The following is a 25,670-nucleotide window of genomic DNA, read 5'->3' as shown; positions in this document are numbered from 1 at the left end:
GGTGTGATCTCAGGAGACACATAGAGGAGTTAGAAAATCCTGGGAATATTTCTTAACAGGAAAACATCCTTTCACATAAATGCAGGAGTTTAATGACACAGGAAATAATCATATATGAACCAAGGCAGCTGCAGCTTCTTGCTGTTCATTGTCTGTATATTGACTGCTGGCTTGGGCACGGATTAGGGTTGGCAGGAAAGGCAGCTGTCTTGGTCGCAAAGGACATTGGGGCACAATCAGCATTCTGTCTGTCTCCTGCTGCAGATGTCAAGTGAGGACAGGGCACAGTTTGGAATCATTACCATTGTTGTCAATATATAAAATAATTTCAAGTTACAGATTGCTGCTGAGGCACTGCATGAAAGCACAAATCATGTATGGTACTTTCTATGCCGACCGTGGTGCACTATAATCCGTACCTTGCCGCATGGGGGCATAGCTAATGCTTCTAAATCCCTAGGCAGCCCCCAATCGGGTTGGGTACGCTTTACCGGTGTCCACTACTCCGACATGGAGAAGGCCTACAAAGAAAATCCGAAATTATGAAAAACCGATTGGAAAATAAACAGACTTACCTTAAACCCGACGCTGGAGATCTCCGATGGGAGCACGATGCTGACAGCAAGTGATTCCGATTGGAGAAGTGTTCGGCTCTGCAGGCTGACGTCATCGCGACGTCTGTCCATAGTAATTTAAAGCGGCAATGTCGGGTTAAGTGTTTAAACACTTAACCTTAGGGCTCCCCACATTACCGCTTTAAATTTCTATTGACAGACGTCGTGATGACATCACCCTGCAGTGCCGAACACTTCTCCAATCGGAATCACTTGCTGTCAGCATGGTGCTCCCATCGGAGATCTCCAGCGTCGAGGTGAAGGTAAGTCTGTTTATTTTCCAAACGATTTTTGATAATTTCGGGTTTTCTTTGTAGGGCTTCTCCATGTCGGAATAGTGGTAATTGTAAAAAAAATGACCACCGCCCCAATCTCTTACCCAAAAAGACCCTTGCATGTCTCAATTTCCCCAATGCAGTGCCTCCACTCGAGTCGTGTCCTCTCACCGAGATTGTAGATCTTGGCAAGGTCTACCAGTGGTTGTCTGTGGACACCAGTGGCCAACTACCTAAAAATAGATTGTGGTACACATATACACTCACACCAGGAAAAGCGGATAAGCCACTTGGGCAGGTTTATTAAAAGCCTGTGTCATTACGTCAGTGACTAGGGGCCTGATTCATTAAGGATCTTAACTTGAGAAACTTCTTATTTCAGTCTCCTGAACAAAACCATGTTACAATGCAAGGGGTGTAAATTAGTATTCTGTTTTGCACATAAGTTAAATACTGACTGTTTTTTCATGTAGCACACAAATATCAACTTTAAATTTCAGTGTACAAATAAGTTATCAAGTATTTGTGTGCTACATGAAAAAACAGTCAGTATTTAACTTATGTGCAAAACAGAATACTAATTTCCACCCCTTGCATTGTAACATGGTTTTGTCCAGGAGACTGAAATAAGAAGTTTCTCAAGTTAAGATCCTTAATGAATCAGGCCCTAGAATATTCGCACCACCGGTTCTGTGAAAGAAAATCTGTGTGAGTGCTTTACAGTTTTTACTACTTGTTTCTTTTGGACTTCTTAGAAATACAATATTTCTTCCCAGGAACGTCAGAGAATGATATTTCGTAGTCACTAACCCGAGTATGAGATCAGTCACAGCAGTTACTTACTTCCCAACCCTCCTGATTGCAGCGGGACACCCCCCCTAAAATCAGGACTGGGAATTTACATGTTGGGAGACACATAACAAATCTAAATAGGTAATATTACTGCGGGGGATATGTGATTTCTCTGTATCTACAGCTGGCACACCACATGTAGCTCATGTCACTGAATTGAGATTGACACAGAAATACTTCAAAGCGTGAAATGTGAAGAAGAGTCTTTTGAAGTCTTATATGTTCTATATAAATACATAGACTCGGAGTGAGGGATGCTAACAGGGAGCTGCATGGAGCACCTGCTGTTTCTGCCGTGTCAAGCGGACACCACAGCGTAGGCTTCCCTGTTAATAATGGGGATCACCCCCTGTTATCTAGCCTGGAGCTGGTATACAAAAGGAAATTAGAAAGATCAGCACTTCTCGAAGTACAAACTATTCACAATATGTCCACAAATTATTCCAGTATCTCAAACATTCACTACAACTCCACTGCAGATCCTTGCAACAATGCTGCAGAGCGTTTCTCCTATACCCCAACACACAAGAGTGACAATGAAAATCGAGAAGTTGGTGTGCACTGGATAAATATAGAAACAAGGAATGCTTCCATCACATCAAGACCTATTTTATTATAATAATTAATTCAATAAGTAAATGTTCATATATACTGTATACAGCAGATCTAATAGTACGATAAATATATTGCACTCCATATAGGTAAATAAACCAAAAACACAGGATAAGAAGAAATATGACTTTAAACTTTTCTTTCTATATTTGAATCTGCACCTTGACATATTACATTACCCACGACTAGACCATTAATTACTGGTTAAATCAACATATGCAATTCTAATGGAGGGCGCAAACTTTTACATAAATTTAGGATATGAAGAACTGTTGAGTCTCAAGACTGGGTACAAAAATGTACAGATTATTTCTAATAATTTGTTATAATATATTTGGATTAAAAATTAAAGGTTGGTACAATACTATAATCATAACCCATTCTATCTTTATTAATACCAATTTCTGATTCGGTACCATTGACAAGTTTATCGGAATTCTCATCTGCAACTTCCATGCTAATTTGCGCAACAGAGTTAGTTCAAATTATTTTTCCAAAAATATGTTTAGAATTAAAGTATCCTGCCTCCGAAAATCACTTGACTTAGAGTAACTCCAAGTTTAACTAATCAGTGGATTTCAGGAGTACTACTAATCCACGTGTTTGTGTGGGTTTACTTGGGTGCTCCGGTTTCCTCCCACACTCCAAAAACATACCAGTAGTTTAATTTAGACTGTAAGCTCCAATGGGGCAAGGACTGATGGGGGAACCCCCGTCACTTTAATATAGCGGTATTTAGGAACTGGGAGGTTGCCCTGCTCTCCCAGGAGTCCGGGAGGATTCCCAGAAATTTGTGAGTTTCCCGGAAATTCCTGGAGTGTAGGCAACTATGACTGTTTGTGCTGGGGCATAACGATCTTGGGTGCGGCAGACACAGAGCCTGGAGATTAGGAGGGGGGTCCAGCAATGACACCTCCGTTCCCTGCTGAGCCCTCTTCTGGTAATGTGCCGGTCTGGTGCATGCACACAGGTCACACGCTCAGAAGAGACACCGTATTGCTCTATTAAACAAAATATGCTAATAATGAAATGGTAGTCAAACCAGAGGCCGACCTAGAATTTTTTTCTGGGAAGGGGTGGGGCGATTTGTGCCCCGTCCCCTTTTTTCCTAATAGAAGCCTGTGGCTTCCAGCGGCAGCTCCCTACACTGATGTTCCCGGCAGTTGACAGACAGGCAGATAATGCAGCTCGGCCGTGCTGATTGTGTTAGAACACAATCAGGGCAACCAGACAGGATTCTCTGCCTGTCTGTCAACTGCCGGGAACATCAGTGTAGGGAGCTGTCACTGCTGCTAGGGGGGGCCATTGCCCCGATCCCCCCCCCCCCTTCCTGGACCCTCCACTGAGTCAAACAATATTGATGTATATTAACAGTATATACTGATTTAATAGCACAGGAGACCCAAATTAAACCTTGTTCCCATATAGCATCCTGATAAATATAAAGAACAGCACCCAAATAATTTAAATAGGATTTACGTTTGGTGACAATGGGCCTGATTCATTATGGAAAGTTAAGAAAAAGTAAGTAAGGCAAAACCATGTTGCATTGAAGGGGGAGGTAAATTTACAATGTGATGGCAGATTTATAGTTGGGGTAGGGCATGTCTTAGTTCAACTTTAAATGTCAGTGTACAAATAAGCTATTTGTAGTATTGAAGTATATGTGTGCTACATGATAAACAGTATTTTCCTTATGTCAAAACAATAAACTAATTTGCACCCCTTGCATTGCAACATGGTTTTGTCCAGAAAATTTGAGTAAGAAAACTAAATTTTTTGCTTAACTTTCCTTAATGAATCAGGCCCAATATGCTTCCGATAAAAACAATATATATATATATATATATATATAGTGTGCATTTTTTAGCTATTTTTTCCGTTATTGGGATGGTAATTTGTAGTTTCTGTTCTAGAGAGGCTTTTTTCAGTTTATTGAAACTTAGCAGTGAATGTGTTTTCCTCAAGCAAAACAAAGGGTTAAAAGCATAGTTATGCCTGAAGCAAACCAAGCGTATATGTTGACTTGCATCTTGAGATGTTTGCAACTTATCATAAGGACGCAATCACAATTTTCTTATGAATGCATCTTAGGTCTGCGAACTAGGACGCAAAGGTGTTCAAACTCAGTCCCATTAGCAGTAAAATGACCAATCCTTGAAATAATCAGGGACGAGGATGCTAATGAGTTCTGAATTTATTGGGAGACAAGGCAACATGCAAAAAATTAAACTTATTCTTTGTGATAACATTATTAAAGACAGCTGCTTATAAAATGCTGTATAATGTCCTATTTAAGCCTTTGATTGGATTTGCATATTGCAGACTGCATAACAATTCACATCTTCTTATAACCGTAAACATTCATTACTGTAATGAGTAGTGTTTAAAATCACCATCCCACCCCCCTTATCGGCTTGCTTGATTTTAATAAGTGGGTTGTCACATAATTGTTTCATGGCTATGTTTCCAACCTTATTAATATTGCACACCGCTTTCTATATTTAAATCCCTCAAAGTTTTACTAAATGGACCTTTTACGTGATAAAAAGTGAATGGGTTTTCAAAAGGAATTCCTATAACCACTTGGTTATTGATACCATAGAAAACACCCTTGTTAATGTCAGAAAATAAACAGCTTTGGAAGATATTTCAAAGACTTTTTAATGTTTTTTCCAAACTTTTTTTTTATACTGAAACACATACATTTTGTTTTCTTGTAATGTCTAATCAACGTACATTTCTCTCCACATTTTTAACATGCTTAATAGAATCTGTAACTAAATCATTAAAATCTGTAATTTGATTTAACATCGGAAATATACCACTGACCCATTACTTGCGCTTAGTATGCTTTGTGTGAAATTCACTATTTCCTGTGGGTGTCCTTCAGTAGAGGTGCCATTATTGTTCCTCAGACGCGGAGTAGTAACAATATTTATATTATTTGTATTAGTATGAGGAACAGAACATCACTACATTCACAATAATACTTTCCCTATAACATCCCTTATTATTACAGAGTGGGGCAAAGCAAGGTTGTCACTTTGGTTTTGGGAGCCAGCCCCAACCATCTAGCATTGAGGACTTAAGAAACCTTATACATCCAGTCTCTCTCCAAGTCCAGTTGGCTCCACCTTTGAAATATTGCCAAAATATGCTCCCTTTCTTATCCAAGATGCAACAAAACTCTTATCCATTTTCCCATCGTCTCCTGCATCGACAACTCCAACCTCCTGTCATCTGGCAACCCCCTCCTCCATCTATCTTTGGTTCAGCCCACCATGGTTGATCTTCCTCTCTTGACACTCTACATCTATAGGGAGAGAGTGCCTACACTCGCTCCCTTTGTGCTTCGGAATCAAATTCAAATTACTGACCCATGTGTAAAGCCCCCTTCATACATCTCAAACCTCACCTCAAAATACTTACCCTCTTGCTCTCTTAGAGTTACCTCTGACCTGCGTCTCTGGTGGCTTAGTGGTTAGCACTTCTGCCTCACAGCACTGGGGTCATGAGTTTGATTCCCGACCATGGCCTTATCTGTGTGGAGTTTGTATGTTCTCCCCGTGTTTGCGTGGGTTTCCTCCGGGTGCTCTGGTTTCCTCCCAGACCATACTAGTATGATAATTGGCTGCTATCAAATTGACCCTCGTTTGTATTTCTGTCTGTGTGTATGTTAGGGAATTTAGACTGTAAGCTCTATTGGGGCAGGGACTGATGTGAATGAGTTCTCTGTACAGCGCTGCGGAATTAGTGGTGCTATATAAATAAATGATGATGGTAACATCTGTCCCAATCTTTATTCTGAGTCACACGCTATCATTTTCTAGAATGTACTGGCTAAATGATAGCTAGAATCTGATTGGTTGCTATGGGCAACACCTCCACTTTTCTTTTTCAAAAGGTTTGTTAACTCTAACCCCAGGTGAAAGGTCATGGGGTCATATTCCAGCATCTGCAAAAAGTAGGACAGAAAGGTTAATAGCTTTGTACATAATTTCATCAATATTTAAATTATTCTGTTTAACAAAATAAGAGTAGGAACAACTGCATCCAATACATCTCGTTTATGAGAAGTATTTTACCCCTACAATTTCCTAGAATCGCTCTTACATATATGTGAGCATCAATGTGTCCTTGTTGTCTGTTCACCCCTACAATATGTATATTAATCATACCCCCACAGTGTACAGTTTTAACAATTTTAAGCTACTTGAGACATTAGGCGCCTACACCTCGACTGTATATATATATTTGTTATTGGGTTACCGGGTGAAGCCAGATACTGGCCACAATCAGTCTGATGTAGTGTTTTTATTAATAGACCAAAGACTCCATTTCTGGGGAGCCTGCAGGGTATGCAGAGCTGTGTGATTATATATAAATATTGTATTATAGGATTAAAAAAGTAGAGGAATCCTATAATACCAGTATCTGAGGCTATTTTATGATTTAATATTGTAAGGGGAGTTACACAGCAGCCGCGGCGCTGTGAAAGAAGCGTTGTGGCGTTGCTGTAATAGAAAAAATCTTTGGCATGTTTAAATACATGCTTTTGGCCGAGTACGATCCGCGGAGGGGAGGGGTTTCTGGAGAACCAGAAACCCCCCCTGCATGCGCCCCTTCACTTAACGTTAGTCTCCCCAGGTTACCCCATTATCACCCTCTACACAGCTAACACAAGACAACAACCCTCTGACCAACATTGCTGTGTGACTGATCACACAGCCCACTCAATACTTTTACCTTTGCATTCTAACTGGTCCAATGTGCAATATGATGTAGCACATGCCCTTGTGTTTCCAACTCCCATTGTCCCATAGATTGTAAGCTTGTGAGCAGGGTTCTCTTACCTCTCTGTCTGTATATATTACCCAGTATTGTTTTATTAATGTTTGTTCCCAATTGTAAAGCGCTGCGGAATTTCCTGGCGCTATATAAATAAATGTTGATGATGATAATGATGAAGGACCTCAGATATCTGAATGCAGAGAACGCAGACCCTGGTAGACTGTACAGTGTGTACAGATTATTGTTTCTAGGGAGAGAGTCACAGCGGTTACAGGGGCTGCATCTTTTGGGGCAGGTAATTACTCTGTCCTCACCTGTCCTTTGTTTCTCAGGTCATTAAACATCTGAATATATGTAAGACCTTCTGCTACCACTGAGACAATGATCTAGCTTTGCTTCTTAATTACTTCTGTCCTTTAAATAAAATCAATAAAAGGGAAAGATGCTTTGTGAAACAAAAATAAAAATGATTTCCCTGTGCACTCGGGTTCTTTCATGTCTGATGGGGTTGACACAAAAAAAAAATTACAAATTGAATACATTTTCTAACAATTTACTGACACATTATTGAAATGCAGCAAAACTTTTCCAGAACTGAAAATCATACAGTATTTAAATGGGGGGACCACGGATTTGTAAGTAACTGATTTTTAAAACTCGTAGTTGCTACACTTCTGGGTAGTGTTAACAGTGTGTCTGAAACAAAATTAAAATGTGGCATTGTGTATGTTGATTGTCAGTATGGTTACTGATCCCCTATTTCCGCTTCTGAAAGCTATGCAGTTTGCATTTGTGTTCTATTGCTTGAGAAATGTGTATTTATAGTGTAAAAGTTGAGTTTTATTGATAGTTAATTTGTTGTTGTTTTTCTTTTACATTTTAAAGTTCTTACGCTGACTTTTTTTTCTCTCTCTCACAGCAGGGTTCCTCACTAGAGAACGAAATCAGAGATTAGATGGCTAAATACTTTAAATACAACATACAGGGCCATCATCAGGGGGGTACAGCAATATGGGACCCAACAGCAGAGTGGCGCCCCACCAACCCTGGGCCCAGGCAAAATTTATTAGGGGAGGGGACCACCGCAGTGAATTAAGGGAGGTAGTGAGCGCCATTTCTAGGTAGCAGCTGCACCTGAGATGTGAGAGGTGATGTGGGGAGAGACCTCTGCGCATAATTAAGGATGCGGACTCGGAACCCTTGTAGGCAGCATGTGTGCCTCCACTGCCAAGATGTCGGGGCCCCACAGCTGCATCAGTCCCAGCCCCCCAGGTGCCCGGCTCCAGGACAGAGAACCACCACAAGGCAGAGAGACTTCCTGCAGCATCGCTGATGTCATGTAGTTAATAACGTCACAGCGCTGTCATTGTAGAGAAGCGGAAAGGAGACAGCAAGAAGAAGCAAAGGGGTAAGTAAACTACTGCAGTGATTAGATGGAAGCGGGATGGGGGATGACTGTAGAAAATGGGGGGCAAATGTTGGGTAGAGAATATTTTAAAAACTGAGGTTTGGGTGAGAAAAGGAAGGAGGGGGGCCCTGTCCGTTACATTTAGACCGGGCCCCGCAATTTCTGGTGGCAACCTTACAGCATACATACCACATATAGTATGATCAGCCCTATGTACATTGATCTGAAGCCCACATATATTATAGTCTATTGGAGGGAGGTTAATAAACGACAGATAATATTCTTCAGAAACTAAAAGTTCTAAAGATTGGAACTTAATTCCTTTTTAATCATCTAACTCTTCTCAGCAACGTATTACTATAGTATTAGTATCCTAATAGATATTTTAATCACTACTTATTAGATCTTTCCTTATATGCTTGCATAATTCATTTAGATCATGAATTATTTATTGTCATTATTAGAGGTTATTGAACAAAGAAGAAAGTTACCGTTTATTAGCTTTTTATTGCGCTAATAGACACAAGGGCTCATGTTGTGTTGATGGGGGCAGGTTTATTATGAACAAAATACTAATTTCCGCACCCCATAGGTGCACAAGAAAGCCTTATGCCTGTATCAGTGGGCTGGTACGGTCGGCTTTTACACTTATGAACCCTGTTTGGAGAGGTGGAACGGAGGTGGGAATAATGATTAATATGGTCCATGCATATCTCAGTGAGCGCTGATCATTCCTCAGAGTGGCATTAAAGAGAGAAGATTAAAAAAATGGACAAAAGTAAAAACACATTAGAAAAATAACAGAAGAAGAAGAGGATGGGAAGAAAAAAGAAGATGTAGGTGTCCATTCAAATGAAAATTCTGATCGTCACCAATTGAAAATAAATAAATGGACCTTAAACTGTTGTGGTGGGGGGCTTGCTGTTGCCTTGTTTATTGTATAGGCTCATATGTGTTTACGTAGCTATCACCACCACCGGGCTTTCTAGAAACAACTTGTTTCCTGGTGGTGTTTCTGACTTGGTTATAACATTCTACTGAGTTAGCCACATACCTGTGGTGTAATGCTTTATTACTACTACTAGCAAACACAGCTCACACCTTCCACCTCCTCCTGCACAATGTTCCCCAGGCTCTGGTACAACACCACTCCAGGCATCAATTACAGGACATCAAAGGATTCCATGCAACAATCCATTGTAATGAACAAATAAGTATTATTTGATATAGAATGGATGAATAGTCAAACATTACCAAGTGTTAAAGAGCCGAGATAATATTGCCTTGTACTGCAAAATTATGTTCTGTATAGGAAAGAAAAGCATAAACAATTTGGGGGACGGGTGTTGTTGCATCCATGGTGGTCACATTCAGAAAGATAAAGCCATTGATTACATAACAATCCATTTTTTTGGGGTCAGTGGTTTATGCTGAAGTGTGTTTTTGCCTTGTGTTCTGGGGAACCAAATTCTTCCTTTCTTATTCCTTTACATATAGCCAGGGCTCTTCTTGAAAGATAGAGGAAGACTTGGTGGACCCAATAGATTAAAGTCCTTGAAGGAGTTGGATACATTGATAGTACAAACACTTTGGGGTGTTGGTCTCAGGTTGCTGTGGACCAAAAGTGAGAGCTCAGGGTGCCCCTATCAGCTGACCCTAACCTCTGAGCCTTCAAAAGCTTGATTGCAAGGTTTGCAGATCTGCTTTCTGACGCTCGCAACTAACCTGGTGTGGCACAATATTGCTATACTGCCGGGCCATTGTTTGCCACAGACTTCCAGAATACGGATGGATGGTACTGAATAATGTAGCTCCTTTGTGTTGGACCCTAAGCCAGATGGAAGTATTGGCTTTGCATAGACTTTTCTCAAGGTGGACAGCATTTCCGCATATGACTTCTACCTCCTGCCATAAGTGGACAAGCATCTCAACCACCCTGGATCTGTCCAGTATGTTTCCTGGATCTCACAAAGGGATATTGATATATATCGAGTTGCTATTGAAAGCACATACCTGCTTTTGTCGCCAGTTGATAGCAATGTCCTTTGGACTCCTTGGAACTCCTACATCCTTCCAACAACTCATTGATCAGATTCTGAGCCCTCATCAAAATGATGACGAATACCCATTGTACTAAAATAACATTTCCAAGAAAAGAATTATGCAGCCATATCTTTGTTTTTATTTGCAGAAGTTGAAAATACAGATTTGCATTAATTAAAGTATCAAGTACAGAAATGCGTTGCCCCAGGCTGCATCTTATATAGCTAAATTTTATACTGTGACATTTCTCATGACCAATGATATTTAGACAGAATTTCCATAGATGGTATAACATACTTCTTACTTATTTTAGTACACAGTTAACTAGTTAAAACTGCCTTTTCCCTCTTGGAAATAACCTTTTCAACATCATAGTTTCCAAGCCTCTCCCCCTCTTTTATCAAAAAGTCCCTTAGAATAAATCATTTAATCACTTTTCAAATACAGACACCTCTGATGAAACCACTGACATATGGGGTGGAGAAACGCGTAAGTCCAACATTATTATTAACCATAATAACACTAACACTAATTTCAAGTAATTTGCAGTCAATTTTGACCACCTCACAGATCACATACACTTTCAAACAAAGACTGCAGATTTAGAAGACCAAGCCTTCCAGACCTATTATTTGTATTTCAGCAATGACAATTAGCAATGGAGCAATGGAGCCCTCCTCTTTGTATGTTACCTATATAACACAGTACAATGTGACTGCAGATATAGAAGACCAAGCCTGCCAGACCTATTCTTTCTATTTCAGCAATGACAATTAGCAATGGAGCAATGGAGCTCTCCTGAATGTCACTAGAGACGTTGAAGAACACTGCTACCCCTCCTCTTTCTTTTCTACCTATGACACTACCCAACTGCACTAGAGACTGCCAAGAACTGTGCTACCCCTTCTGTGTCCCTCTGTGAAATGGCGCTGGATTGCCGTGGAGGGCGGTACTTATAGAATCCAAAGCTCGTGAGATCCGAGATCCAATGACATAACAATTACGTTTTGCCTCGTTTTCAATCCCGGAAAAGCGCGAAAGTACCGAATTGAACCAGCTCGGTACTCGGATCTGCTAAGTTTGGGTGTGTTTGGTTCTCGGGGGAACCGAGCCTGAGCATCTCTAGTACACACTAATGCGATAATGGTCATTTATCATTTGATTGGCCTGATAATCGTCTGAAAACACTGTACCCAGCCTTAGCTCTGTAAACAGATGCTTCTGATGTGGGGTTCTTGTGGATGTCCTGTGTCAGGACATCGATGTGGTGGAGTAATTGATGTTGTGTTTAAGCTGGAAGTCCTGTCCTTGGGATGCTTGTACAAGGTCTTTTGCTACTACCTAGGAAGGGTTCACTGAGCATGCTCCTCTTTCCTGCTTGGGGAACTCTTGCTTGCTTGACAAGGTTGTATATTCCACATATTCAATACATTTTTTTTAGGTGTTTCCTCATCTGGGACGCCTGCATCTCATCGTAGAAAATGTGTTTGGCCTAGACGGGCTAGAGTGTTGGGCTTCAATCTTGGTTCATCTAAAAACACCATCTAACTGGGAAGGCCTTTGGCAGGGTGAGAGTCTCACTCTCTGCTGCCATCTGCTGGTCTAAGTACTATTTACATTGTATACAACGCTTTCACTCCTATGCCTCACCCTCCTCACTCCTGTTCCTGTGTTTTATCTTTCTACACTTCTATCTAAAAAAGCTGTTGTCGAACAGCAATCCTGTCCTCCACACCAATAAAGGCTAGACAACATTTTAAGATATTACATGGATTGTTTAATAGGAAGAATAAGCAGGTCTGGTCTTGTTAGACCCTAAGGCAATTTAAAGAGACCTCCAATGGGGTAAGCTTTATCCATAGTGAGGTTTCATAGTAATCCCTTTTGGCATTTTTCCATCTCCACTAGTACATAAGAGCTTGTTTGTAATATAAGAGGCGACATTTAAGCAGAAGGAGATGGTGAGCTGTTTTTGTTTTCTGATCAGCAAAATAAAGCATTTTAAGAGGCTTTTAGGCAGAAATAAAGGCATGCCACCCTGCTCTTATAAATGCTCTGATTAGTCATTATCTCGAGGGCCCTGCTGAGTCTGTACCACCAAAGCCTTTCTTGTTCTGTAAACTGAGCTAGAAGTCTAGGTTCTAGTGCAAAATAAAAAAATATTACATAAATCATACTTGCCTACTTTGGGCAAGTTCTTTCCGGGAGGGGGCGTGGTGGGAGGGCTGGAGGGGGGGTGCCTAAATAATGCGATTCACCACGAATTGTGTCATTTTGTGATGGCACTTGCGGGATGCGGGAGATTTGCCATCTCTTCCGGGAGCCCGGGAGACTGACACGAATTTCGGGAGTCTCCCGGACATTCCGGGAGAGTTGGCAAGTATGACATAAATATTTAAAATTCTGAAACAAAGCATGCCGTGTAAAAACTGTGGGGAAGGATGGGAAATAGCTGGGGAAGGAGGAGACTTTGCACAATGGGGGAAATGCCAGTTGCCAATGGCTAGTTCTTGGTGTCTGATAATGCTTCTGTATTACAGTAGCCACACACACTTTGTCCACCACCAGGTACAATTGTTGTTCCTCGACCTTATGTATCAAATGTTTTCCCACGCATCTTAGATTGTAGCTTATTTGGGCAGGGTAGTCTTTACCTTGCATTTCATGTCATCGTGTTCTTTTTTTTTGCATTATGATTCCCCTCAATGTACAGCGCTACATAATATGTTGGTGCTATATAGAGAAAGGATAATAATACTAGTAGGGTAATTGGCTGCTATCAAATTGACCCTAGTCTGTGTTTCTGTGTGTCTGTGTATGTTAGGGAATTTAGACTGTAAGCTCCAATGGGGCAGGGACTGATGTGACAAATATTCTCTGTACAGCGCTGTGGAATTTTTGGCGCTATATAAATAAATGATGATGATGATGTGTATATCTGTACAATGAGGAGGTTTCTGGGAAATAGGCCGTTTCTGTGCAGTGCAGGAAAGTTTTTATTAAATAGGTGGATCTTGGTAAAATTAATCTAGGGAAGGGGATCTCTGCTCAATGGGAAGTCTCTGTGCAGGAGGAGTTTCTGGTCAAGGGGGCAGGGGCTAGCTGGCAAATTTTTAGCCCGGTGGGGGGGAGGGGGATGGATGACATGGCTCAGCAGTCAATTAGGACCAGTTTAATGGAAAGAAAATGCTTGTAGCCCAGAGACCCAGCCTAAGGTAACCCACCATCCTGAAGGGGGAGGTCTATTTGCAAGGGAGAAGGGGTATTTCTCTGTGCGATGCATTGTCTAAGACTGGGTTAGGGGAACACCCAGCTACTCCTCTACTTGAGGGTTCTACCTCTAGATGATGTCAGAGTTCAGCTTTGTTGCAGTGTATAATTATATGTATATGAAATAATACAACATATGTTTTCTGTTCTGGAATGTTAATGTGTCTTTTAAAAAAAGAAATAATTCCAAGCTGTGCTATAGAAACCATGAGAAAAGTTAAACAAAGCTCAGTTTTATTGCTGGTAGTGTAGGGTCAGATTAGTCAGGTCATCAGTTATTAACAATGGAAACCTTCTGTACACGTAAACGCACATGTATGTACTTACATTGAATGTAAACTGCAAGCAGATGTTTTCTAAGGACTGTGAAACTTATTTCAGGATGAATAACCCTAAACTATAAATTGATCCAACGTAAACATGTTTTTTTTCATTTTGACAAATTTTTAAACATTTACAATTTACAGCATTTTGTTTAAAGCTTTTCACACGATGAAAGAACTTAAAGGAGGATCTCAGTCAAGACAAATATTACAATCCTTTTTATCCCCATCTATTGTTTTGATATTTTATTTCATATCTTGACCTCTCAAAATAGATTTCCCAGTGGTCCTGTACTTCATGCATGGTAGGTCTAGTGCCACTTGTTTTTTTGTTTTCGTTTTGGCTGCTCTCACTACCTGCCCCATCATTCAGGGGCATGACAATTGTGGGGTAATTGCAAAATTACCTTGATGCCCGTTCCATCCCAGGCAGTATAAAGTGGCAGTGTCCTAATAGCATTAGTAGCATTTACACACTGAATTGCCTGAATTATATGTACAGTCATTTTAACATCATTATGTTTCAAATCATATGACTACCTGGATAAGTTTCATATGAAGCCTTTTTAAGTTTGTATTTTAAGGCATAGTGTTCCTCTGTCACGGGGCGCCCTGTGCTGTAGGAGTCTTATGGAATACTATGGCGACAGTTATGCCTTTCCCATCATGCAACAGTACCCAGAGTTCCTTTCTTCAGTCAGAGACTTCAGTCAAGCATCTGGCTAAGAGAATGGTCACGAACACAAGGTATTAAAAATTCTATTAATAAAGTGATGAAAACTGTTAAAAGCCGTACCTCCCAACTGTCCTGATTTAGGCGGGACAGTCCTGATTATGGGGGACTGTAACACCGCCCTGACAGCTAGGAAGTTGGACCCGACTACTGGGATTGGTGGGAGGTAAGTCCCGCTCAATGCGGTCCTGCACAGCTAGTGCCACACACGTTGCCACTTGTGCGTGTAGCAGTGCAAGGGTGTTTTCAGGGGAGGAAAAAAGGGTTTGGGGGTCTTAATGTTTCATATGTGTCGGACACTGCCCCCAGGAGGGTAAGGTCACTCTTCTTCCTCACACAGCCATGTCCCCTCAAGACACTCCCACTGCAAAATGAACTGTAAAATATAGAACACAGAACCCATTGCCATTTTCTGCTGACTAAAGTATAACATAAAGCCCAATATCTAGAGGTCCCTCTAAAATAGAGCCCATTCTCTGGTGGTCAACATACAACAGAATCCATTTAGTGGTGGACAGTTTATAAGAGAACCCATTTACAGGTGGCATAAGCCACAGTACTGAGGCCACTGAAGACTTGAATAGACTTAGCCATCCCATCAGTCCACACAGCTACTAGTAGTCCATAGGACCATTTTATCTCCTACAGTGAACTCCGAAAGCCAATTAACATTTAGTGCAGTACAGGAATCTAAACATTATCTGACAACCATAGATATCATTGAGTTTCCTCCACAGTTCTCCCCTATGAAGGGGAGAAGACGGAGCTGCTTTCACCCAGTAGTCTGGTACAACTTCATGACTCTGCAGAAACATTCAGAATGTCATGGTTCTTAAGCTACCTAAGTGCTCCTGATGGGTCCTACGCTATGGCAGAAGTGGGGGCAAACCCATATGAGACAACCTTTATAGCCAAGACAGCTGCCCTTCTGTCCACTGTGCAGCACGCGTTTCGCATGTTTTTTACCCACTGACAGAGGATGAACATCCAGACAGACAGGAACAATCATTCAAAGATTTTAATGCAAATACCCAGAGAATGTGGAACCTCCGTGAGATAAGATTGATGCTGAGCAGTGATTAAAGCAGCAACTATTGTAGAGAATAATACACCCACTAGTGTATATTATATAAGTAGATTAGAAGTCAGTTTGGGTTTTTGTGATCTATATAAAAATAGACCACTGTTAAGAAATAGAAGATCTCCTGTTTGTTTGATCTACCAACTGTGCAATTACTGCTACTACTATGTGTAGGATCATTCCCGTAGTTCACCAAGTCAACTGATTGCTAAGCAAATAGTTACAAGCTTCATCAGCTCCCAGTCTGGCAGCTTCAGGTGTGCAATCACCTACCACACTCATGCAGCTAATCATCCTGCACTTCTGATAGGGGCTGCTGCCTTTATAAACCTCTTCCTGGCAGCATACCATTGCTGGTGATAGTTCCTGCTTGACCTGGTGTGCCTTGTATCCTGGCCTGTTCTGCTATCAGTGTTTGACCTGGATTGTTTATAGGAATTACTGTCTTCTTCACTTATGATTTTTGGCTTTGTTAAACCGATTTGTTCTCATATCTCTGCCTGCCCTTACCCCTGGCTTGTTTAAAGTATTCCGCTATCTTCTCTACTCCTTATCCCTGCCTGTCTGACTCTGAGATCTGCCAAATACATTCTGGTTGCTCACTACCTGTTACCGTGAGCTGTCCACTCCATCAGACAATTGCCAGACTATTCTGCATTAACCCTTGCCTTTCTGGCTTAGTGCTGTGCTATTTACAGTCTGGTTGCTCACTACCTGTCGCCGTGTGCTGTCCACATCATCAGACAAGTGCCAGACTACTCCACATTAACTCTTGCCTGTCCGGCTCAGAGTTCTGCTAAGATATCCTGGTTGCTCATTACCTGCTCCCGGCTGCTGTCCACTCCTTCAGACAAGTGCTAGACTACTATTATGTCCTGGGGACAACCGAGTACTGTGGAACGTAACAAGTTCCTCGGAAAGGGGGCTGTTAATGGTGAACATCTCGCGAACCGGTTCTAGCAGTTGAGGATCTCACGCTGCTCTGCCCTTAACACCCACCAGCTGTTTTGTACCTTTATATGGTCACAGAACTTCCATGTTACATGTTTCACTGCGGGCTCATAAATCACAGATGTCTGGCTGTCACTAATACAAAACAGACATAAAGTATTCTGGCATCATTCTTCCTGCAGTATTATTCTTTTCTGATCTAATGAAAAGCGAGGAATGTAGTTTAAACTACCAACATGGAGATGCCCGAGCCTCCTTTATTGGACTAATGCTGTTTATAAGTATCAGTCACTGTATGATTGTTAGTGCCTCTTATAGGCTGGAAGCAACACATTATGAGTCCATTATAACTAGAGATGGTCACTGACCCCCGTGTTTTGGTTTTGGATTCGGTTTTGGATCTGGATTACCGTTGTGTTTTGGTTTTGGTTTTGGTTTTGCAAAACCGCCATTGCGTGTTTTGGTTTTGGTTTTGGTTTTGTTTGGTTTTGTTTTGCAATTTGTTATAAAAATTACATTTATTGGTGCTAAAATAACATAATTTAGGTATTATTTTGTAGCTACATTATTATTAACCTCAGTAACACTAATTTCCAGTCATTTTTTATTCAATTTTGAACACCTCCTATGTCACAATATGATTTTCATACACTTGAAAAGAAAAATTGCTGCAGTTCTTGCCAGTGATAACAAAAAGGCCATTGTCATGCCTGGGCATAAGACCAAAAATCCACTCTTAAGTGTGGAATTATTTTTACACGAATCCTGGCAAGAGTTGTCTATCCATTTGTAGCATTTTGAAAGCCACACTCAGTAGAGGTAGGGACCTTAACCATCTGGGATCCTCATCCATGTTTCGTCATTTTTCAGCGAGTTATTGGAAAACTGTTGGGAAAATCAGAAACTTCGGTTAAAAAAAAAATAACAACAAGCATTCCAGCATAATCTACCTCCCTTCTCTCATCTACATCCCAGCACCTGCAGTCTTCCCCCCCAACAATTGGCAGTTAAACAATCCTCTGCAAGAGGAAGCAAGAATGAAACCTGTCACCCAGTCGCAAAGCGGATCACAGACGCCCTGGGTACTATGCTAGTGTTAGATCTGCGTCCAATGTTCACTATTAATACAGTTGGTTTAAGACATTTAATTGAGGTGTTATGTCCCTGTTAGCAAATGTCATCACTATACCATTTTACTAGAAAAGCTAATTCTCTCCTGTACCGAAAGTTTACTAAAAATGTCATTATTGGGTGACAAAATGGTATTCTACCCACTGTACACTTAACCACAGATATGTGTACAAGCGTAACTGGGCAAACAAAATATTATATGATTGTGAAAGCCCACTGGGTTGGTCATTCGCCTTCCCCAGCATGGACAGCAGCAGCATGTACCCAGGTACATCACATTTTTGAGAAGTAGGCTACTCTGTGTATCAGCAGCTTCACTAAGAGGCATACAGCTGACAAACTGTTCCAAAAACTAAGGGATGTCATTGAAAGATGGCTAATCCTGCTTGGAGTCTCCTGAGGATATGTCATTTCTGATTACGACCCCAATATTGGTCCAGCATTACAGCGGGGCTGAATTCCATCACATTTCCTGTTTTGCACACACTATCAACTTGGTGTTACAGAACTTTTGAAAAATGACATGCAGGAGATGCTGTTTGTGTCCATAAACATTTAGGGTCAATTTGTGGTTTCTGCAACAGCATGTAGGAGAATACAGCAGCTGCAAGAAGATTAGCATTTGAGGGGAATATACTTTAGTCCAGCGAAGTAGTTACCTGTGAAGAAAGTGCAGACACGGTTAGCTTGAGTCAAGTGATTGCCTTAATAATAGATTTTGAAAAGGTGCTACATAAAATTATAGTGTGCAATAAAACAAAGTAAATGTGCTAACTATATTTTAATTGTAGATGAAATACTTAATTTTCTTTGCAAGGATCCCAGACTTATCAACATCTTGTTGGGACGTCTTCTCCTTCAGTTTCTCTGGCAACTGCTTGTAGTAAAAGAAATTGCTTTCCCAAGACACCCAGTGGTGATGCAGATGAGTCCGCTAAACATTTTGATATTTGCTGTGCTGTAAAAGAATTGCCCAAAAACCGTGACAGCTCTGCCCTAAAATCAACTAGTCATTCCCTTTGGAAGGCCATTATCAGCAATTACATCATACTACACAGACTTCTATGATATTGGGATATTGGGATGAATTAGTATTGTTGGAGGAAGATTATCACTAAACCCTGCCACCTCTCCAGTTTCGCAGTGAGCTATGGTACAATAAAATGTAACTGCAGATTTAGACCAAGACTGTCAGCCCTATTATTTCTATTTCAGCAATTACAATTAGCAATGGAGCAATGGAGCTCTTCTCTTTGGGTGTTACCTATATAACGCAGCACAATTTGCCTGCAAATTCTACAGACAAGCCTGCTTGTCTTCCTCTCCATCAATGACTCTTAGCAATTGAGCACTCGTCTTTGGGTGTATATTACACCCAAACATTATTAGTGAAAATTATGAAAAATACAGTTTAATCCCTGATAGGCCCTCCACCATCCTTTGCATGTTAATAGTAGGATTGGTTGGAATTATGGTCAAGGTCACACATTTTTTTGACAAATCCTTCAAACCAGCCCAGATGTCAAACTGTTGTGGTCTGCCCCCTGCGTCATCCCTGCTTGTGTTTGGAAAGTGCATATTGGTGCCAGAACCTCACATGCCAGAACTGCTCCCACTGGTGCCACACTGCTGCAGGACTTACACAATCAACCGCATCCTCATCGTCGGATACCCAAATCTCCCCCACATCCTCTTCTAAAGACAAAGTGTCATCCTCACTTGGTGTATCACCGGCTACACTCGGGCTGTTCAGGCACATATCAGCAGAACTGCTGAAAGGGCCCTTCTTTATGGGTAGACTAACAGAATGGTCACGATTAGACATCCCACTGTTGGATGGACTCTCCACAGGGATTGTTGTCATTTGTGAATCAGAGCAAATATTCTCCTGTAATGCCTCACTGTTATCTTGCAGCTCGGCTTTGACGCGTAACAGTAGTTGTGCACCAATTGTAGGCTGGGTAACTTTTTGGGATCTGCCACTAATAGCCAAAGGTGAAGGCCTCATTCTCTCTTTGCCACTGCGTGTGTAGAATGGCATGCTTGCAATTTTTTTTTTATCGTCACTTAACTTTTGCTCAGTTACACTTCTTTTTCGCTTCAATACAGTAAATTTTTTTTTGGTTTTTGTTTTTTGCACTAATTTGAAAACACTCTGTTGTTTGACATCGCCTTGGCCAGATGACGTACTGGGAACACTAACATCAGGACTGGTGACAGAACCTGGTTGCTCATTTAGATCATATGTGGACTGCTTTGAATCCATTGCGTAGATACTGCTGACAGATATGACTTTTGACAGCCAGAAATATTAATGCACAATTAGGGAGGACACCCCAAAAACACTGAGGAGTGCTAAAATTTATTGAGTAGATACTGCTGACAGATATGACTTTTGACAGCCAGAAATATTAATGCACAATTAGAGAGGACACCCCAAAAACACTGAGGAGTGCTAACATTTATTGAGTAGATACTGCTGACAGATATGACTTTTGACAGCCAGAAATATTAATGCACAATTAGGGAGGACACCCCAAAAACACTGAGGAGTGCTAAAATTTATTGAGTAGATACTGCTGACAGATATGACTTTTGACAGCCAGAAATATTAATGCACAATTAGAGAGGACACCCCAAAAACACTGAGGAGTGCTTAAAATTATTGAGTAGATACTGCTGACAGATATGACTTTTGACAGCCAGAAATATTAATGCACAATTAGAGAGGACACCCCAAAAACACTGAGGAGTGCTTAAAATTATTGAGTAGATACTGCTGACAGATATGACTTTTGACAGCCAGAAATATTAATGCACAATTAGAGAGGACACCCCAAAAACACTGAGGAGTGCTTAAAATTATTGAGTAGATACTGCTGACAGATATGACTTTTGACAGCCAGAAATATTAATGCACAATTAGAGAGGACACCCCAAAAACACTGAGGAGTGCTAACATTTATTGAGTAGATACTGCTGACAGATATGACTTTTGACAGCCAGAAATATTAATGCACAATTAGAGAGGACACCCCAAAAACACTGAGGAGTGCTTAAAATTATTGAGTAGATACTGCTGACAGATATGACTTTTGACAGCCAGAAATATTAATGCACAATTAGAGAGGACACCCCAAAAACACTGAGGAGTGCTAACATTTATTGAGTAGATACTGCTGACAGATATGACTTTTGACAGCCAGAAATATTAATGCACAATTAGAGAGGACACCCCAAAAACACTGAGGAGTGCTAACATTTATTGAGTAGATACTGCTGACAGATATGACTTTTGACAGCCAGAAATATTAATGCACAATTATGGGGGACAACCCAAAAGCGCTGGGGAGTGCCAAATATGAAGAAAAAATAATAAACCTCTATCCTCCTCTCTGCACTAGCGATTTTGGTTAGAGCAATTGCAAGAACAATATTGTATTCTTTCTCTGTCCCTGCTCTAATTAGCCTATGACTACACCCTGCTCTCTCCCTCTGTCAAATGGCGATGGATTGCTGTGGAGGCGTGTATTTATAAAGTTGAAGTATCGCGAGAACCGAGTCCCGAGATCCGACGACGTCACAATGACGTTCGGCCTCGATTTGGATTCGGAATTGGCGGGAGAGTACCGAGCTGCTCAGCTCGGTACTCGGATACCCAAAGTTCGGGTGGGTTCGGTTCTCGGAGAACCGGACCCGCCCATCTCTAATTATAACCCATTAACAACAGGGTCACTTTAAGAGATGAGCCAAGGGCAAAGATCCCATTAGTGAACCCCCAATATAATACACACATAAGCATGGTATATACTGACTTACAAAACACAAGGGTCGGCTGTGTCCCCGGGATAAAGGTGAACCAAAATAAGAAGAAAGTAAAAAAGACAACACTAAATTATATCGATAAAATTACATAAATGCAAAAATGTATAAACATATGTTCAAGAAAAAAGACGAAAAAAATCTGTCTGTGAAGTCTTCACAATAACAATTTTTTAATCAAAAATTACAATAAAATATAATCAAATCACCACACTTCCTCCTATGATACTACAGTGTGGTTAAGTAAACTATAAAATTATGAGCACGTCTAGGTATATTGTATAAAATAATAAATATACATTGTAATGAAGAATGCCACAAATCCAGTCCACACAAAGTATCTCTGTAGAATATGGAATATCACCCTAGCATATTGGTGGTAATGAAATCTTATAGTGATAGTCAAGCTTTAATTTCCAACAGATGGTTCCATTATCTAAGAGAGAGAAACCTCAAATACATCTAGATATTTGTAGAACTAAGACTCCCAGCAGTCACTGAGGAGCCAAAGGTATACATAAATAATAATATACACTCCGGACTAAGTAGACTTTGGCAATTCATACAGGGCCACCTTAACAACATTATGGGCCCCCGGGCAAAGCAGTGCAGCGGGGCCCCTACCTCTATATATGTGTATCATATATAGGTATATAATATATATATATAGATAGATAGATAGATAGATAGATATATATAGATAGATAGGTATAGTTATATTTGCAGGATTATTTTTTTTTTTTTTTGCAGGATTATTTATTTTACTTAAGAGCCCTGTCTATAGGGCCCCCTTGCCTGTGGGGCCCCCGGGCACCTGCCCATCATGCCCAATGGAAAAGATGGCCCTGAATTCATATACTTCCACGATCTGAAGATGACAATCATTGGGTTCTCTTCCAAGTTGAACAAGGTTCTTTTGGTTTCAAAGAGTTAATGATTCATGCCTGTAAGAGTTAGTGAAAAGTTTATCTTTATTTTTACAATGAACATAATATAAAAGTGAAAGTAAATTAATACTTAGCTTCCAATATTGTATCTTATATGTTCAAGTAACAGGCAATTTCCAGGACCCCTTCCTTTCACACAAATGCTGGAAAACGCAAAGGCACCTTTCTGCATCAAGGTCCAGTCCTGAGGCAAGGGTCTCTCTGGCTGCATTCCAGTTTTATACTCAGAGAACAAAGGGTTTTAGAATCAACTTACATGTAAGGTAGAGATGCTCAGGCTCGGTTTTCTGAAAACCGAGCCCACCCGAACTTAGGGGATCCAAGTAGGCTCGCGAGCTGGCTCGATACTTTCGCGTGTAATCGGATCTGAATCGAGGCAAAACGTCATAAGTACCTCCCTACCCAGGAGATCCAGCACCATTGCTCACACAGAAATAGGCATAGCAGTGTTCTTGTCACTCTTCATTCTCCAGTGACATTGCTCAGTGTCAATGCTCACACAGAAACAGGAGGGTTAGCAGTGTTCTTGTCACTCTCCATTCTCCAGTGACATTGCCCAGTGCCATTGCTCATGCAGAAACAGGAGGGGTAGCAGTGTTCTTGTCACTCTTCAGTCTCCAGTGACATTGCTCAGTGCCATTGCTCATACAGAAACAGGAGGGGTAGCAGTGTTCTTGTCACTCTCCAGTCTCCAGTGACATTGCCCAGTGCCATTGCTCATGCAGAAACAGGAGGGGTAGCAGTGTTCTTGTCACTCTTCAGTCTCCAGTGACATTGCTCAGTGCCATTGCTCATACAGAAACAGGAGGGGTAGCAGTGTTCTTGTCACTCTCCAGTCTCCAGTGACATTGCTCAGTGCCAATGCTCACACAGAAACAGGAGGGTTAGCAGTGTTCTTGTCACTCTCCATTCTCCAGTGACATTGCCCATTGCCATTGCTCATGCAGAAACAGGAGGGGTAGCAGTGTTCTTGTCACTCTTCAGTCTCCAGTGACATTGCTCAGTGCCATTGCTCATACAGAAACAGGAGCGGTAGCAGTGTTCTTGTCACTCTCCAGTCTCCAGTGACATTGCTCAGTGCCATTGCTCATACAGAAACAGGAGGGGTAGCAGTGTTCTTGTCACTCTCCAGTCTCCAGTGACATTGCTCAGTGCCATTGCTCATACAGAAACAGGAGCGGTAGCAGTGTTCTTGTCACTCTCCAGTCTCCAGTGACATTGCTCAGTGCCATTGCTCATACAGAAACAGGAGGGGTAGCAGTGTTCTTGTCACTCTCCAGTCTCCAGTGACATTGCTCAGTGCCATTGCTCATACAGAAACAGGAGCGGTAGCAGTGTTCTTGTCACTTGACAAAAATTGACTGGAAATGACTGGAAATTGATGTTATTGAGGTTAATAATAATGTAGGAACAAAAAAAGAGCCAAATTATGTGATTTAAGGAAAAAATAGGGATTTTAGAAAGAAAATAGGGATCCAAAACAAAAACACGCGAGGGCAGTTTTGCTAAAACTAAAATCAAAACACGAAGTTAATCCAGATCCAAAACCAATACACGGGGGTCAGTAAACATCTCTAATATATGGGTATGAACTACATTTTCAGACTCTCTATTGGTGTACATTCTTTGCACATGTGCAGAAAGCAGCTGAGACACCGCCTTGGCATAATACATCGAAATATATCGGACCAGTCTTTGATCAGATAAGAATTTTACAACACAAACAGAAAAGTACAAAAACAACAAAATGGAGCTCAGTGGCCATTTTGAAAGGCCTGTCACAGATTCTTCCAGGGAAGGTATAGTCATAGTGAAACTTCTCAGTTCATAAACAAGTTTGGTTCCTTTGGATCAGTTTATAAACTACTTTAAGCGCTCAAAGATAAATTGCTGCTGTGCCTGGATTCCTTACGCGTTTTGTTGTGGAGCACAACTTCATCAGAGGGCCAAATATTACGTGTGTGTTACTAAGAGAGAGAGAGAACGCAGTATAAGAAAAAATACTTGGTTCCATTGTTATAAATTTCAGTGTTAGACTGGAAGCACCACTTTAAGAATGTCTGATTCCAAATGGAAAAAACAGAATATCAAACTGGTATTATCATAAACACAGACGAGCGATGGAAAGTAAAATACTGTGGTGAAAATAGGAGGTGACCAAGAGGAAAGCAATAGACCATTTTGTGGAATGACACTGACAGTTTAACATGAAGCGATATCAATGTTGCTCTGTTCTTTGTGTAACACTGTGACGGGGGGTAAGTGCCGGATCTTGGTAGGGGAAATTAAAATGTTAAAAAAAGAGTACAACAGGAATTTTCACCGGGTTTCAGTGGGCGTCATTCCAAATGAAAAATTTACGTATGCAATGTAATGCACACACAGGCATGGTATATCCAAATCCTGACCAAGTATTGTCTATAAACTACATTGTACAATAAACACATAGTACAAATGGACTGCACATAGTCGTAGTGGTCATAAGTGGTACTGCACCTACTTGTTGCTATGAGTTACTGCATATTTGTACCCCACAGAATCTAATGAAGTTCTAAAGTTTCATTATGTTGTCCCTTTAACCAGGGGCGGAACAGTGCATCATTGGGCCTAATAGCAACATTTGGGCAGGGTCCCAGGAAGGCCGCTGTAGTCTCCTAGGTCCTCCCGGTTCTACTCTTAAAAGAGCAGAGTTGGAGGAGGGGAGATTAAGACCATTTTATGAATAAAGTAATATACCAGTCCTATAGCTAAGTCAGATTCCATACATTCCTTCTAGGTGTCTTTGGATGGTTTAGTTCCAGTTTATATAAACAA

Source organism: Mixophyes fleayi, chromosome 7, assembly GCF_038048845.1.
Source record: "Mixophyes fleayi isolate aMixFle1 chromosome 7, aMixFle1.hap1, whole genome shotgun sequence".
In the NCBI taxonomy this organism is placed as follows: domain Eukaryota; kingdom Metazoa; phylum Chordata; class Amphibia; order Anura; family Limnodynastidae; genus Mixophyes; species Mixophyes fleayi.
Note: the sequence above shows the minus strand (reverse complement) of the source record.